Genomic DNA, 13,328 nt, shown 5'->3' on the forward strand with positions numbered 1-13,328 from the left:
AGAGGCTTAAAGGGTTAAATACTTGTAAAATCCTACAGGTGCTTTCAAAAATACTGTGAAGTAAGCAAGTGCCTCTTGTTGGTTGATGAGTTTATAATTTTAAACATGGCGACTTAAAGTCTTTTGTCATCCACAGTTATATATGATCTGCTGCTCATAAAACTAAAGCGTTGTTGGTTCTGTGTTTAGCTGTCCTCCTATAGGTTCCTATGGACTTTTTCCAGCCACTTTTATTGTATTCAGTACTTTGGGATGGCTCTGTAAACAGATGAAGCCAATAATGTATTAACAGTACCAACTGAGAGAAAATATGGTTAACTGAGGTTACTAAAAAGAAAAAGCAATTCAAATCAATTGGCAATCTACAAAAAGAGTTAAAGATTTTAAAAGCTATTATTAAAATTGATATATTGGTCTATTATGCTATATTATATGTGTGTACATATTGTATGTCCACATGGGGAAATTTTATTAAGACTTTTATTTTAAATGGCTTATAGATAAGATTGTCCATAAATTTAAGCTGCTAAAATCAATCAAAGATACATTTTAATTTGTGGGACCTGAATCTGTGTATCATATGTTTTAGACTTGTTGGTAGAAAGAAACTAAAAACATTTTAGATGGTTGTGCTTAAGTTTACTGGCTAAACAAACTACACCATGTTAGATATTTAAGAGGTGTTTTCAAATACATGATTCTTAAAATTTATAGAAGGCATTGGACCTTCTGGTAAATGTTTTCTTAAGTTGTTATCTAATAGTTGAAATGGTTTGCTAAGTATTCATGTGATATTGCTATTGTCAGCAAGCGATCTAGGACTTGCTCCCTCATTTCTCTATTCTAAGCCCAACTTGTTCTTTCATTTCTCTATTCTCTTCAAGGTAGGAAACTAATTCTATTATGAAGGAATCTGTAGGATGCACAATTTAATCTTTAGACCTTATAAAAGAGATGGCTAACATTTTTCTGCAATAGCATAGCCAAAATAAGAACTCAAATAATAATCTCATAGCTAGATTCACTTCGCCATCAGTGAAGTATACAGTAAGTAGAAAAAACCTCCCTTTCAGACCAAAGGGAAAGAAAGTTTTAAAGTGAGAATATAATTTTCCTCATGGGCATTGTCTACCTTAGAAACACTACTACAGAACATGCCTTTGACTATAGACTTGTTGTTCAGGCCACCAAAGATTAGAGATGGGAAACGGGCACTCCCTTGACTTGCATCCTCTGGTCTGCTTTAACACAAACCAGGAGGAAAAGAAAGCTAGGCATCAGAAGCGATGGGTGGCAGGCCTATTAATGGCTGATCTGTACAGTGATCTGCCCTCAAGGAGACCCAACAGGCCAGTCCACTGCAGTGGCTTTCAATGTGGTAAGCCTGGGCTTCAGCAGAAGTCAGCTTGTGAAGAGCCCTGGCAGCTCTGCCAAGAGTTGGATCACTGGAAATGGACCTGCCCTGGAGTCGAAGGATGCCCAGGTCAGAGCCACAGATCTTATTGGCTCTAAGCTGAAAAGCCCTTCACTCAGCCCAACTTCCAAAGTGACCACTGCAGCTGAGGGGATGGTCAAGTAGGGTCAGCAACATTGCAGGCAGAACTGTAAATTTCTTGTTAGAGATGCCCCCTGCCTTTACCTGGCCAGCTCTCCTCCCAGGCCAGCCAAGTAATGAAAGTCAACAGAGTGCCTTCCCCTAGGAGGTTCACACCTCCCTTAGGATATACCCCATGTGAAGAGATAGATAGGTCTGGGCCTCTGAATTTACAAGGCCTAAAGCCCACCAGATTATTATCAAGCCCCTTCTATCAGGTTCTATTTGCCTCTCAATCAGAAAACTTAATTGTAGCTTAGACAGCACCTTTCTTAGCTCCTCTAATAATGTCTCTGTCCTTTGTTCTAGACCCTGTCTAGTGCACTTGGGCCTCATTCCTTTGTAATCATAATCTCTACTCTACCACCAATGGCTCTACTCCCAACCTGTGTGTACTGATGGTCCTCTTCCCCACTTAATGCTGTATAATTGTTCAAACCTGGTAAATGCCACTCTTAGGATCATTGGTTACTATCCTCACTCTGTCTTTTATGACCTTGTCTAAATATGATCAGAGTCGGCAAACTTGGAAGGCTTCCATAGCCTTGGCAACTCATGACAACAGCCTAGGGTGGTTACTGGCACCATAAACTAGAGTGTCAATTTGTTGGGTCAACAACAGGAGCCACTGTGCACTTGCTCCTCATGTGGGATCTCTGTCCTTAATGTGCTGTCCATTGTGATTTAATGCTATAACTAGTACTCAAACAGTATGTTTCACTTTGTGTTTCTATGTGGGTGCAAACTGTTGAAATCTTTATACTAAATTGATCTTCTGTATATAAAGAGGATTGAAAATGAATCTTGATGCAAATGGAAGGGGAGAGAGAGCGGGAGGGGGGAGGGTTGCGGGTGGGAGGGAAGTTATGGGGGGGGGGAAGCCATTGTAATCCATAAGCTGTACACTGGAAATTTATATTCATTAAATAAAAGTTAAAAAAAAAAAAAAGAAGTGATTTGTGTTGATTGTGGGGTGAGAGCAGAGGAAAAAACATGCGTTTTATTTTCTGACACAATTACAAAATAAAAAGAAAATCTAAAAGAAGATCTATGATCATGATTAGGGAAGGATTTTCAAATACAATACTAATGGCAGAAACTATAAATAATTTATAGATTTCATTAATAAAATCTAGAATACATTTGTAAGGCAAAGATGCTATAGAATATATGAAAGACAATGGACTCATAGCCTTAATATATAAAGAATTCTTGTAAATCATTAAGATAATAAAAAAATATAACAGTAAGACCCAAAATGGCAGGCTACATTCATAAACAGTTAATGAGGTGTAAGTTTGATCATGATAAAATGCTATCTGGCAAAATACTTCAAAGATCTTAAACTTTAGGCCCAGCAATTTCTATTTCCATAAGAGAGTGATTAGGTAAACACTACAAAGGCACTTACACAAAGGATGATTGTCATAATGTTATCCATGATAATTAAAAAAATTGAAGCTAAATATCTGAAGAGAGAATAGGCTAAAAAAATGATACTCTATTCAAAAACATGTAATAGTGATGAATAAAGATAATATAAATGTACAATTTTTATATCAAAAATGTGTTCTTGATCTGTGAAATAAACACAATTACAAATATGTACAAAATGTGCTCATATTTGCACTTGCATAGCATTTTCTTCCTCTATCTACAGAACAGCCTGTTTTTCACCATCCGCCCATATATACATATGGATGTACAATTATTTATGTGTTTCAATTGTTTTATAAAATAACATACATTTCCAGGTAAGGAATGTAAATATATTAGCAAATTATTTTGTAAGCATCAAAGATTACAAAATACAAAACCAAAAAAATTCTGAAGATGTGCCTATAAATAACAGGATCATGAATTTTTTTTTTCTTTTGACACGAGTGACTGATTAATATGCCCCTGGTTTACAAGAGAGAGCACAGCTTTTGGAACCACGCTGACCAGAGATACAATCTCAGTGATTCTGACATCCCAGTTGTAAGATTATAGCCACACCTCTTAACCCCCTGAGACTGGCAGTGCTCATGGCAAAATGAGAAGGTATTTATCTTACACAGTCATTATGTAGAGTAAATGAAAATGATAGGCCCCCAGGCAGTGACCAGCACCCAGAAAAGTCCCAGTACATAGCAATAAATATTACCTTCATTTAATACTCAGCTCACATGCCTCTCTGGTGTCTTTAGACTGTGCCAAACAGGTGGTTCTTCCCTGACGGTTTTCTCATACATTTTTGTGCCTGGTATTGCTTACTTTGTTTTTAACCCTCTAGATATGAACTCCTAGGAGCCAGATATTGAGCATATCGTGTAGGTTCACTGCTACTAGTGGCATTTGTGGGAAGAATAAATAACGCATATGGCCAGTGACAACAAGGTTAAAATAAGTCAGTATTCCTAAAAAAGCACCTCTGGGGGCATACACTCATGGGACTTGTAATGCTGGGGTGGGGTGGGGGGCTTTTAACATGTTTAACTACCTGCCATCCCTTTTCACAAGGAAGATAATGCATTAGGACAATGAAAATAGCAAGTATTTCTTGAGCACTGACTATAATTTCACTTATTCCACTCAAAAGACAAATGATGAGGAAAATGATGATTAGAGAATCTGAATAATGTATCTCCAGTTCCTAGAAGTGGCAAATCTAGACTTGAATCCAGATCTCTCTATCCTGGAGCCTTCCTGTCACCATGGCCCTCTCTAGAATGGCATTCTATTTATTTATTTATTTATTTATTTATTTATTATCTATTTATTTATTTGAGAGGCACACATGCACACACACACAGCCTCCATTCACTGGTCCACTCCCCAAATTCTCTAAATGGCTAGGGCCATAGCTGGGAGCTGGGGACACAATCCAAGTCTTCTACATGAGTGGCAGGAACCCAATTACATGAGCCATCACCATTGCCTCTCAGGGTCTGTACTAATAGAGAGCTAGTGAGTGTCCAGAGCCAGTACTTTGCTAAAACCAAGTACTCCCAGGTGTGATGTGGGTGTCCTAACTGGGATGCTAATGGCTAGGCTCGACTTCAGTAAGAATGATGAGTGCTCAGTAGCAGCTAGACCCAGAGACCTCAACATCACTCTGGGGAAGCCTGTGGTAGAGGAGGTGGGGATGGGTTATGCTCAGAGGAGAGAGGAGGCAAGACAAATGGGATAGAAGAGGAGGGGACAGGAAGAACCAGAGGGGGCGCCAGATAGAGCAGAAAACCCTCCCACTGCCCGTCTCGGCCTGCAGTTTTTACTTTTTGGTCAAAACTGTGAAACAGGTGCCATGTGTAGTATAATAAGGGCAGGATGAAGCCCATAGGCTCCTATGCTCCACCTGGAACACGTGGTGGAGTCCTGAATGAGATGCAACTTAGAAATTCATTTAAATATAACAATTTCAAAGGGATGCAAATGGGATCAATCTTATTTTACAGTTAAGGAAGGTCAACCTTTACTGGAAAGAAAGCATTGATTTGTTGTATCAAATTGACTGTCCAGGAAAATCTTGGCGTAGGAAGAGGCCTTTTACCTTCCTTCCCCACCAGCCCTGACCTCCCCCGGCCCTCAGCCCAAGCCTTTTTGGTGTTCTGTTTCTGCTAATCCTTGCTAAGAAATAACTGGTGAGCACGAGGTCAGCTGGTGGGGTCTCAAGGTGTGACCTTTCCCAGGAGTATTTGCATGTTAATAAAGGACACTGGGAACCCAGGAGCAGCCTTCAGGTCTCAAATGAAAGCCTTCCTGAAGGTGGACGTGAGGGGTGGGCCCGGCCCCCAGGGGCCCTGCTGTGTAGGCCACGTCGATTCTGCCTGTGTGGATGGCCGCTAGTCTGGGCTGCTCTCCAGCTGCTTGTACAAAGAAGTGGTTTGGAGAAGAACAAAGCGATCGTATTTACCCCAGGCATGGACTCCATTGCCAGGGCTGTGTGTGCAGTGCCCAGCTCAGAGCCTGGACACAGTCAGGCTTGCTTCATGATTATTGGTTGGATGAATGGAGAAAGCCTCCCCCTGCACTAGTGCCCCCTCCCACACCCCTAGCCCTATCGCTCTAGTGCTCTTTTAAGCCCAGGAACCCAAGTTCAAGACCGGAGCAACTTCCTAATGATAAGAATGTTGCTACCGCTTGTGTTTTATTATTTTTCTTCCTTATAACCAGAAAACCTCAAAACTTGTGCTGAATTGCATGACCTCACTGACCACGCTTCATGTTCCTCATTGAACTGTGGTTAAAGCAATCTCCTTCCAACTTCGGCCAAAATGCAGAAAATAAAATCCTTGCGTGGGCATGTTCGTGGGCATATCCATGGGCACATGTGCGTGTATGCACACACATACTTGTGCGCGTGTAGACGTGCACGCGCACATACACACACACACAGGTTTCCAGGTCCCAGGGAAGGAAAAGGGGTGGGGGGCTGGGGAGGGAATGATGAGGATAAGACCACTTTTCTGTTTGGCTGAATTCATCAGAAATGTCCCAACCCCATACCGAACATTCATCACTAATTAAATCCTAGCACCATAACTCAGAGAAAACAATTACAGCATTTAGAATTTTTAAAGGAACTATTATTGCTGCCTTGGCCCTTTTAAAAATTATGCTCCCCAAAGGACAAAATGTGATCCATTAATATGTATGTATTATTACTTTTTTTTGTAACGGGAAGACTGCTGATGCCTGTGAATATGGAAGCATTTATCGGTTGCCGACAGCCGCGTGGTGGACTTGCAGTTTTAAGGGCGGTATTTTCTAGAATCTAAAAGGCTATAACATTAATTACTTTTTGCCTTTCAGCTGGTGGCCTGCTAGTTTCTGCCCCGTGTTCTCTTCCCTTCCCTGGCCACACTGGTAACTGGTTAGCAACTGAATGAGTTGGGCAGACCCAGGAGGAATCCAAATCACTCCTGGGAAAGATCCTCCAATGGCTCATTCAATTCGGGCACCTTCTCCCAGTTCCCTTTGGCCTCCAGGAATGAGTGCCCCGTTTTTGTTTTTCTTGGTGGTGCTCTCATGCTCTGGGGTCCCGGGTTAGTCCTTATCGCAAGACATCCTGGATCTCTAAGTCAAATCCATTTCTAAGTCAAATCTTCCATGTTGAGTGTCCCCGGCAACCTGGGATCTGAGCTTTTGGGATCCAGTCTTCTTCGTCCTACTAACTTTGCAGAGTCCTGGAGAGGTGGAGTTATCTGAGTGTGGCACCAAGGCCCACTGTTGGTCCCGCCACATGAAGATCGTCTCACGTGCTTGACCCGACCATGCGCAGGGCTGCAAGCTTGCACTTCAGCATGTACGCATGTACACACACACACACAGAAGCACGGCTCAGAAATTTCCATTCAGCTCTCTGATCAGTCTATTGTCACATGCATTTGGCATTCATTATCCGTGAGCCCCCGGCGCCTCTGGTCCTGTGCCCCGGCTAACAGTGATTTGGTTTATAGAGATCATATGGCAGGGAAACAGACCTTGAAAGACAGAGCCCTGAGAAGCACATTTGATGAATTTCCTATGATTTGAGTCTGGGTTTATTCTTCCCTGTGGCGGGGCAGACACCCCAGAGCACACACAGCCAGCCGGAGCCCAGGGAGGAGAGGAGGCTGCGACAATAGGCACACTGTTTTTTTTCTTCACACGTCTCGGCTTGCATTTCCTATCTGGGAAAAAAAGAAAAGAGAGCCTTGTAAAGGATCCAGAATCTGGGCAGGAAACCACACAGAGTGAAGGTTGCCATTGTCATTAGCAATTAATGTAACCACCAGGGCTGGAAGGAGGAAGCCTTGCCAAGGCAGTGGTCGAGCGGAGGGGGCACAGGCTGCCGGAGGGGCTGGGGGCTGGGGGGCTGCTCCGCCCATTCTCCAGCTCTGCTGGGGTGGAGGAGAGAGTAGGCACTCCCAAGACAGACCGCAGGACGAAAGTTCTTAGATTTTTGTGTCCAGGACTTGATATGTTAGAGAATGTCTCTGCCACCCATTTGTACTTTCTGTAGCACCGAGTCTAATTCCTTAGTCCTCTTGATGGGTGTTTTTTTTCCCCCCTAAGTGAGTCTGTTGAGATTCATTTATTTAACAGTATTTATTGAATGCCTTCTGTGTGCCAAGTACTTGGGGGTGCTGGGCACGCTGCTGATGCTAATCTATAACACATGTTGAGTGTGTGTGCTTCCATTCCTTACCTAGTCTACGCTTCGTTCCAACTCTCTGAGCTAGGTTTTCTTCTTGCCCCATTCTACAGATGTCCTAGTTGAGGCCCAGAGAGGTCAACTATGCTCCAGGTCATGAAACCCATATTGGAGCCCAGGCTTCTTTAAATCTGTGCTTCTGCCTCTGGTATATGCCTTCAAAAGCCCACAGTCCATGGAGCTCCATGCACGGGAATGAGTAATGCAATGACAAGGTGTCATTTATGGTGTGGTAAACTTCAGGTCCCTGTGAATCCAAAGAAGAGACTTCATGACTCTTAGAAATGTACTTGTGGAAGGCTTCCTGGAGGAGGTGAGTTGACATTCCTGCCATTATCTTTTGTGTCCCCACAGTATGTCAGCTTGCTCTGACAAACTACTCAGTCCGGAAGGGCACATTATTGTCTCAGTGTGTCTGTTCTGCTCCCTGTGTGTGTGTGTGTGTGTTGGGGGGGGCACGTTGTGCAGATCTGTCCAGCCACCAAAATATTTACTTCTTTTGTCATGCTGAATGAAGTCCCAACTGGGTTGACAACCACTGGGACTGCTAGCCTTCCTTCTACATTTTGGACGGATTCAAATCCCTCTCCCAGTCCTCCTTCTCCCTCCTGACTTCGTCTCTCGCCTGATCTCTTCGTTCCTCCCCTCTCCATCCTCAGCTTCTTTCTCTTTCTTTCTGGTCATTTAAAAAATGCTACTTTTCATTAATGTGACCAAAATGTCATCAAGTAGTTTAATGCTCTTTAATGTCCTTGTATCGTTTACGTTTTGCGAACAGTGTGGAAATGAATCCCATCTGTGGGTTCAAGAACATCAAAAAAGTTGGACAGGCTATTTAGACGTGCTCCTTCACACTGCATTAGTGTGTACAATGTCGGGGCCGGGCCAGCACGGGCTGCCCAGGCCTCCGCCGGCCCCTTCCGTGCGCTTCGGACTGACAGATCACTTACTCGGGGACTCAGAGTCAATCCCGGGGACCGGGCTCTGGAAGGCTGCCCGGAGGCCCCAGGAAAAGTGTGAAGCCTAAATACGAAATGAGAAATGATTCGGGAAAATCTCTGTCTTCCTCTCTGGTGCCAAGGTACCTCAACAATAGCTTTTTCACTGCTGGGCTGACAGCCTGGTTATAACATTGTCTGACTTCTTCACAAATGCTGAGCTCGCCTCTCTCCCTCTCTCTCTCTCTCTGTCTCTCCCCCTCCCTCCTCTCTCTCTCCCTCCCTCCTCTCTCTCTCTCTCTCTGCTCCCTTTCCCCAGCCCAAGGTCTCCCCACTAAGTTCCCCAGGGAAGAAGCTCTGGGGTTAAATTAAGTAGGCAGTTTGGCAGTTACAGACCAGAAGTCTCTGGGGAACGTTGGGTGTGGAGCCAGCAGAACTTAGAAGAGGGGTGCTCTCTGGAGGGTCCTGAGAAGCTCCCGAATCAGCAGGGTGGTGACATCCCAAGGGGTGACACTTCTGCTGTCGCATCCCCGTGGAAGGACGCATTGCTGCTGGAGCCACACTGCCTGGGCTTGAATTCTGACTCCTCTGCTTTCTAGAAATACAGTCTTGGGCAAGTGAAACCCCTGTGTGGTATTTCCCTTACCTGCGCTACGGGGTACTAATTGTGTCACCCCAATGAAATGAGCTACCAAATATGAAGAGGGTTGGTACTATGTGGCCAGAGGAAGCACTCAATGCCTCTTGACACTTAGCTGTTCTCAGTGCTGCCTGGATGCCCTGTGCGGCTATACCTGACTCTGCCGACGCAGTGACGCCCCTTGAGGTTGAGGCTGCCAGGTGCAGTCAGTCACTCCCTCCCGCCCCACTTGCCATACCCTCCCCTGCAAGAACAGGGGCAGCACTGCGGTATGTGTGTGCGGTGGTGGTGGTGGTGGTGGGGAAACCTTGACTCCAAAATGTCCTGGCTTCTTTCCAGTTCTGTAGAAACCCCTCATTCTAATGCATTCCCTGGAAAGAAAGATGTGGCTTTTTGTTTCAGAAAAAAACAAAAGCTCCTATTCTTCCCCAGACTTGGGGAACAACAAGAGTGGATTTTTAACTGTTAATCATTAAAGCTGAATGAATAATATAATCCACCTCTCAGAAAGCCCTCAGTCCCATGCCAGCACTACCCATTTTGCATTCACTCGAAGGAATATCCCTTAATTCTGAATAAAAACATAAGCAAATAACTTCTGATCATTATTTCACAATTTTCGAGACAAAGTCGTTCTATTTTAACTCCTAAGTTAAACAAACAAACAGAAAGGCTGCCTTAATGCAATTACCAGAAGGAGTATTTGTTTCTAAGTTCTTCACAGGGCATGTGGAGAACCTACTGGTTATTTATTCGGAGGCTGTTGGGAGGCTGCCAGTGGGCAGTGAGCTCTGGAGTCCCCTGGAGACTTGGGAGTGCAGCTTAGATGAGGGCCACTGCTCCCGCCCTCTGTACGGACTGCTGGGCAGTTGCTGCGTTTTAAGGACTGATAGATCCGGCTCTAAGATCCGCCTGCGTTAAAGGCTGGTGCCTCCCTTGACCCCCCTCTACTTTCTATTTTAACTCTCATAACACAGATGTTGGCTGGAGGCATGGTTATGATGGCCAAGGAGCCAACCTAGTGGGTTTGAATTCTGGCTCTGTCACTTGCTTACCCTGGATAAGTCACCGGACTTGCAAGGCTCATAAGAGCATCCCCAAAGGATGATTCTAAGGATGAATGGGGTCAGTATGTGTTAGAAACTTAGTTTAGTGGCGGACTCCAGAAAAGGCTCTGGATAAATACTTGATGCTATTATTATCTTTCTTTAGCCCCACACTCTGCATTCCCTGAGAGCAAGGACGGCATCTGTTTCTGCTGCCATAACCCACCATTGAACACCATGCATGGCACTTAGAAGAGTCTCGTTATTATTTCTTTAATTGTACTCAAGTGAAATAAAGGTTGTAAAATTATAATTGTAAACCACCATACGAGAAATTTTCTTCTTAGCTCTGGAAGGCGTTTATTGGATAAAATGTCTTCAGGGCTTTGTCAGAACTGCTGCTGCTATAGAAGATAAAAAAAAAAAAAATTGGTCACCTGTTGACTCGCCTGTTTACGAAGCACCCCTGTTGTCCGTCTTCTCTATTTAGTTCTTCAATATCTTATGAGCTGAGTGCTTTGCTAACATACTCAACTTGACCGATGTTTACTCAATGTCTTTTACGAGGGCTACCCTGGGCTGGGGAAGGTTGCAGACAGGAGGTGGAAGGAGACTCCTCCTCTACTCCTTCCAGGCTCACAGTGGAAGGGAAGCAACTGTTGAACCCAGGCCTGACCACTCAGGATTTCTATGTCCGTGGGCACCGTGAGATGGGGCCCCTGAGCTCACCAGGCCCTTCCTTAGGATTGCATATGCAGGGACAGAGGCAAGTTTCAGCTCTCCTATAGGGTTGAGAGTTGGTTGTGTGTAAACCTGGCCCCAAGAAGGTGATGCCCACTCTCTCCATTCTTCCCAAAGGGAATGCTCCTGATGTAGCAGTGAATGAAGACCAACTGTGAAATACAAGGAGGAAGAGAGCACTTTGTTGTTGTTGCAACTATTGTCTCCACTAAGATAAACTCCATCTTCCCTACAATTCTTCATGATCTCGCCATAGCCTCACATTTCTTCCCTACCTCCTTTGGGAAGGTTAGGAAATAGGTTCAGAGATTCCAAAACCTCTGGAATGTGCAGCAGTCTTACCCAGGCTCTCTGCGTGTCTGTCTTCTTGTTGACATCCTGGTTCCTGGGAGGCCATTTGAACATCTGTAGCATATCTGCTGAAAGCCAGTTAGCTCAGATGGCATCAGAGTCTATTAGCAGAGAGTCTCTTCCCCCTTCCCCCAGGCCCTGTGCTTTGGGAACCCTGCTACCCTGCTCAGAGGTTCTTAGGGCTCAGAGATCAAAAGACAGAGGTACAGTCACCAGCAGGCTTCAATGAAAAGTGCTGCACTTTAGCTTGTTTGTCCTGAACTTTCTGGTACTGATAATCCCTTTTATTAATTTCTTTCCTTGAGTTATGGAAGATCAAGTCTTCAAACACAAAGCACTGATTAATTCACAATATACCTATTTGCCCATGTCCTATTAATCAAGCTTTGTATATAACACTGTCCCAATAATGCTAACAATTTGGAGTTGAAATAATTCACACCAGAGAAGTTTCAGTCAGGCTAGGTGTGCTCAACTATGATGAAAGGAGGGCACCCATTAGGTCTTCTATTTGATTTCTAATTTATTTTCCAAACTTGGCAATTATTTTAGATTTTTATTTATTTATTTATATTTCAAAAGATGTATTAGAAAGTTTTGAGGGGCCGGCGCTGTGCACAGTGTTTTAATGCCCTGGCCTGAAGCACCAGCATCCCATATGGGCACTGGTTCGAGACCCGGCTGCTCCACTTCTGATCCAGCTCTCTGCTATGGCCTGGGAAAGCAGTAGAGGATGGCCCAAGTCTTTGGGCCCCTGCACCTGCGTGGGAGACCTGGAAGAATCTCCTGGCTCCTGGCTTCGGATCAGTGCAGCTCCGGCCATTGCAGTCATCTGGGGAGTGAACCATTGGATGGAAGACATCTCTCTCTCTCTCTGCCTCTCCTCTCTCTGCTAACTCTGACTTTCAAATAAATAAATAAATCTTAAAAAAAGAAAGTTTTGAGAGAGAGAGAGCAAGTGACCTCACATCTGCTGGTTTACTCCTCAACTTACCATAATGACCAGGGGTTGGGGCAGGCACTTGGATATCTAATGTGCACCTCGAGCTGAGCACATATCAACCCAGCTCTGGATCTCTTCCCACCCTGAAGTGCTGCTCCTCCAGTGGTTTCGTTCCAGTTGAGGACATTCTTATTTATTCAGTTGTGCCAGCCCTAAACTTTAGAATTATTCTTCATTCCTCTTTCTCCCCCTTACCACCAAGTCCACCAGCAAATCCTTTTGCCTTTACCTTCAAAATCGATTCCAGATCCAACCAATTAGCACTGTCCCACCCACCTAGTTTTTCATGTTCACTGGTTGCCTGCTTCCCTCGTGCTGTGTTTAGTCTGCTTTCCACATGGTGGGGGCCCTGGTAATCTTCCTCCCTTAAAGTAGACACCCATGGCTTCCCATTGCATTCGGAACAAAACTCAGTCCTTTCCATGACCTGGTTTCTTTGCACAACAATCCAGTTGCAATGGCCTTTTGGCTCTTCTCAATGTGCAGGTTTGTTTCTACCCTGGGGCCTTTGCACCTGCCACTCACGTTCACTGCAGTCCTTTTTCTCTAGAGAGTCACAGTGTTTTAGACCTCTCTTCATTCACATCTCTGCTCATATATCCACTCCCCCCTGCTATTTTATCTAAGATAGCAAGCCCATCTCTATGCTTTTACCCAGCTGTATTCTTCTTCTGATATTGCATGTTTATTATATGATATATATTTATGTGTTAATTTCCTGACATCCCTACTAGAATTAAGGCTTTATAAAAGCAAAGACTTAGTTTCGTGTGTGTGTGTATGTGTGTATGTGTGTGTGTGTTTGATTTTATCTTTAGTGCCTACAACAGTATCTTC

The sequence above is a fragment of the Lepus europaeus genome, chromosome 7, assembly GCF_033115175.1.
Source record: "Lepus europaeus isolate LE1 chromosome 7, mLepTim1.pri, whole genome shotgun sequence".
NCBI classification, from domain to species: domain Eukaryota; kingdom Metazoa; phylum Chordata; class Mammalia; order Lagomorpha; family Leporidae; genus Lepus; species Lepus europaeus.